We start from the raw sequence: 5,389 nt of genomic DNA on the forward strand, positions 1-5,389 counted from the left end.
CTGCCTGCCACATAAGCCCGCCCTCTCCGCGGCAAGCCACGCCCACGCACTACGCTCGTTGGTTCAGCTGTGGTAAAGCCAGGACTTTCGGGCATGCGCACTGGTTCAGACTGAAGCCGGGAACTGAGGGCGGGGCGGAATATTCCTGAGTGTAAAATTAGCAGGCACTTCGGCTTTATCGGATAGGGAGACACCTAGTGGTCAAAGTGGGAAGTCTGGCAGGTAGAGAGCGCGGTAGGAAGTAAACAGTATGTACGTCAGAAGCCAGTCGTGTCTAGTCAGGACCCGGCCATGACTGAGCTGCTCGCTGGACAGAGTGTAGGCACAACTAATGATAGGGGAAGTGAGATTATACTCTGTGGTGGCACTGTACACCAAGCAGCCAGAACATTCACACTGGTGTAGTGAACATTATACCTGTTGTACCGCCTGTAGCTTAGATGAAAGATGTAATACAGGCGGGCATGGAGGCTCTAGTACCCTGTTGTACCGCCTCTAGCTTGGATACAAGATGTGATACAGGCAGGCATGGAGGCTCTAGTACCCTGTTGTACCGCCTCTAGCTTGGATACAAGATGTGATATAGATGGGCATGGAGGCTCTAGTACCCTGTTGTACCGCCTCTAGCTTGGATATAAGATGTGATACAGGCAGGCATGGAGGCTCTAGTACCCTGTTGTACCGCCTCTAGCTTGGATATAAGATGTGATACAGGCAGGCATGGAGGCTCTAGTACCCTGTTGTACCACCTCCAGCTTGGATACAAGATGTGATACGGGCAGGCATGGTGGCTCTAGTACCCTGTTGTACCACCTCCAGCTTGGATACAAGATGTGATACAGGCAGGCATGGAGGCTCTAGTACCCTGTTGTACCACCTCCAGCTTGGATACAAGATGTGATACGGGCAGGCATGGAGGCTCTAGTACCCTGTTGTACTGCCTCTAGCTTGGATACAAGATGTGATACGGATGGGCATGGAGGCTCTAGTACCCTGTTGTACCGCCTCTAGCTTGGATACAAGATGTGATACAGATGGGCATGGAGGCTCTAGTACCCCGTGGTACCGCCTCTAGCTTGGATACAAGATGTGATACAGGAGGGCATGGAGGCTCTAGTACCCTGTTGTACCACCTCTAGCTTGGATACAGGATGTGATAGGGGTGGCATGGAGACTGTAGTACAATGTTGTACCACCTCTAGCTTGGATACAAGATGTGATACAGGTGGGCATGGAGGCTCTAGTACCCTGTTGTACCGCCTGTAGCTTGGATACAAGATGTAATACTGTAGGGCATGGAGGCTCCAGTACCCTGTTGTACCGCCTCTAGCTTGGATACAAGATGTAATACTGTAGGGCATGGAGGTATACAGGTTCTGTATGGTATTCTGCAGTATATCGATCCACATTTGCTGTTAATGAGCCTCTAGAGAATGTAAACTAGTAGGCTGTAGAAGTTGGCGTCCCAGATGGTCCCATGTGTTCTATTGGTGATAAATCTGGTGACCGGGCAGCCACGGAAGTGTGCCAATGTTGTGGGGGCTCCTGTGTCCCCCTTGTGTGTGCGGCCGAGCATTATCCTCTTAGAAGCCACCATGAGAGGAACACATGTGGCTGCAGGATGTCCTGAACACATCGCTGAGCTGTCATTGTCCCTCATACCACTACTAGGGGTGACCGACTGTATGCAATGGCCCCCCAGACCATCACACCAGCAAGGGGCAGTGTGCAGCTACACAACAAAGGCAGGATTGAGGCGCTCACCCCGAGGAGGACTCCTGACATGAACACGGCTGTCGCCAGTGCCCAAATTAAACCTGGAGTAATCGATGAAGACAACCTGGTTCCACTCCATAGCGTCCAGTTTCATCATTCATGACACCACTGCAAATAAAGACTACGATGGGTGGGAGTCGAAGGCAGAACACATAATGGTTGCTGTGTGACCAAATGTCCTGCAGCCAAGTACCTGGAAATGGTTCCGACAGACACAGTGGTGTAACGATGGCGCCCCCTGTCTCTGGATAGCAGACAATGAAACAGTTGCAGCGGCTCGTGCTTATTGGACAATCAAATGATGCTCTATGATGATGGCCTGTTGAGGATGTCCTGAGCTCGGTCGCCTTGTGTGCCCTCACACATCCAATGGTCCTAATACCTCCTAACAGTCTGGTCAGAACGGCCGGTGGAGACAATTCATCGATACGACCATCCAACCTCTCAGACTCTGGTAATGGGGTGAAATCTCTTCTCTGTGTCATAGCGGCCTCTAGTGGCCAACAAGCTCTACACAAGCGGAAGAAGAGGCCACCACACACAAGGAACCTCTGAGAGCGACATTATAGGCCAAGGGGGAACCACTTTTAGGGCCTCAGGTGACAAGACCGTTCATCTAAGATATATAGAGTCCAACCAGCAGCACTAAAATCATACCCCTCTGGGGCAGGCTAAATCATGCAGGAACCAGAGAAGGAGCTCAAACCAGATAAACGCCAACTTGTGAATCGTCCAATAGAGAAGATAACTGGCAGCATCACCGGATGAAATGGAAAATACTTTATTGCCCCATCGCCATGACAGCAACGTTTCATCCGTAATGGCTTTCTTCAAGCTTATATAACACAGTACATATTGAGACAATTTATACATAATACAACACAACCAATTAACCAATCAAACTTGAACATGCACCTTTGTCACAGATGTGTATGATCAACCACTGATTTCATCCAGTGCTCCTTCGCCATTCCTTACTCCACCTCCATTTCATGCCGGCGTCTAGAAAAAAACTGCGACTGCGCCGACCAGAATGCATAGTGCACGCACCAGAATACTATCATCACAAGATCTCATCCTCCGGATACTGGTATCACGCATGCGTCATCTGAGATCCACTTTTAGAGCCTCAGGTGACAAGACCATTCATCTAATCCCAACCCTGCCTGAGATGTAACTGCATGCCGAGTTTTGCAGCAAAATGATAACTTCTTCTGAGGGCGGGATTGTTTTTTTTTCACAAAGTGTATATTAGGCAGTAAGTGAACAGTCAATTCTTGAAGTCAGTGTGTTGGAAGCAGGAAGAAATGAGTAAGTGTGAAGATCTGAGAGACTCTGACAAGGTCCAAATTCTGAGAGCTAGTCAACTGGGTCAACGAAACATTAGAATGACAGGTCTTATAGGGTGTTCAGTCTAAGCAGTGGTTAGTACATGATGTGGTCCACAGAAGGACAACCAGTGAATTGGCAACAAGGTCTAGGGTGCCCCAGGCTCACTGATGCAGGTGGGGAGCAGAGGCTTGCCGGCCTGGCCCAATCCCATAAAAGAGCTAGCACTCCCAGCATGCTCATAGTGTGGAAAGCATAGAAACCAGGACTATAGAACTGGTCAGTGACTGCTGTCAGCTCTAACCTTACCACTCCTGGTTAACTACTCTGCCGCTCCCCGGTCCTGGTCTCTATGTTTTCCACTCTCTGAGTGTGCTCAGAGTGCAATGGTGAATATGCCCAAAGTTACTGCTGGCTATGATAGAAAGGTGTCTGAGCACACCGGGCATAGTAGCTTGCTGTGTTTGGCTGCATAGCCACACGCCAGTCTGAATGATGCCCCTCTGTCCACTGGCAAAAGCACTGATAATGGGCACATGAGCATCAGAACTGGATCATGGAGCAATGAAAGAAGGTGGCTTGATGTGATGAATTATGTCTTCTTCTACATGATATGGACAGCTGGGTGCATGTGTGTTACTGAGGGCTTGGTGTGATTGTTCTCAGTAAGATGATTAATTTAGCCTTATGAAGGGTCGATAGAAGACCCAAAAGCTTGCTGTAACATCATGTATTTTTGTTAGCCATTAAGGCCTCCTGTTCACAGGTGATATTTCACTGCGTTACCCACGGCGATAATACATTTACGTCCTGCGGCTTCGGGGTATGTATGGAGGGGGATCATGGGTCAGTCCAGCTCCATACAATGCAGGTGCCGACTGTTTCTTACAGCCGACACCCACCCACAACAATTCTGATAAGCCGTACCGCTCGCTCGTGAGCTGTTAACCCTTTAAATGCCCCAGTAGATGTTTGGGGGTCCCGCACTGACCTCCGCAATGAGATCAGTGCAGTGCAGTGCCATAGCAGCCAGGGGCCTGTGGGCACCTGTGGTGTGGCTTGATAGATTGCCTGTCAAATAGGAGTATAACATAATCCTATAGCATTACATCATACTGCAGGAGCGATCAAACCATTGCAATTTCCTGTCCCTTATGGGGACTAAAAGAAATTTAAAAAATAATTCTAAAATTTTTTATTAATTATTACAAAAAAATAAAAGCTAAAAAAATCCTTTTTGCCATATTTATAATAAAAGAATCTTAATAATAAAGCCGTAAAACATATTTGGTATCGCTTCGTCCATAAAAGTTTGATCTATCGAAGTAACACATTATCTACCCCACATGGTGAACATCGTCAGAAAAAAAAATGAAGAATGCCAGAACTGCACTTTATTGGTCGCCCGTCTCCAATAAAAAAAAGTAATAAAAAGCGATCAAAAGTCGTATGTACTCTAAAATGGTACCAATAGAAACTACAGGGCGTCCCGCAAAAAACCCTCGCACAACTATGTCGACTGAAAAATAAACGCTTTGGCTGTCAGAAGATGGCGGCAGAAAATTATATATCCTTGGAAAAGGGGATCATTTGTTGGAACCGGAATACCAGTTATTGGGCACAAAGATCGTATGAACAGCGATTAGCCGGATGGGCAGATGTACAGCCGGCCAATGGGGACGAACAGTCAGCATTCGGCCCGTGTAAAAGGGCTCTTACTTATAACAAAATGGTGGAGGAGGGCAAGTAATGGCTTTGGGGGCGAGAAGAGGAGCCCCGCTTACAGATGACACATCCGATGGAGCCCGTGACGTGGAACGGAGAGCGTGGCAGCCTCATAAGCATGGGAGTAAGGAGCGAGTGACAGACTGGAGAAAGAGCAAGGAGCTGCAGCTATGTAACTGCGTTCCTTCTCTCAAGCCAGCCGCTATAGAAATGTGTCGGCTGTCTGTTGGGCCACCGCAAATGTTAGCTGACAGACTGTGAACCACACAGCAAAAACTTCCAAGTCATGGGCTAGAGACCCCCAACCTAAACATTGCTGCAGACCAAGTACACCGCTTCATTGGGCGGTACTCCCTGATGGTGGAGCTCTCTTTCAGCAGGATAATGCGTCCTGACGTACTGCAAAAACTGTCGGAGGAACATGACAAAGTATTGCGGTGTATTTCCACATGGTGGATTTCCTAACAATTTTCTGCAGAACAAAAATTCACAGCCAATCAGTACCAAAATCTGCACAGTTTGGTGCGGACGTTGATGCAGATTTTGGATCGGATCCGCA

The sequence above is a fragment of the Eleutherodactylus coqui genome, chromosome 9 (genome assembly GCF_035609145.1).
Source record: "Eleutherodactylus coqui strain aEleCoq1 chromosome 9, aEleCoq1.hap1, whole genome shotgun sequence".
Taxonomy (NCBI): Eukaryota; Metazoa; Chordata; class Amphibia; order Anura; family Eleutherodactylidae; genus Eleutherodactylus; species Eleutherodactylus coqui.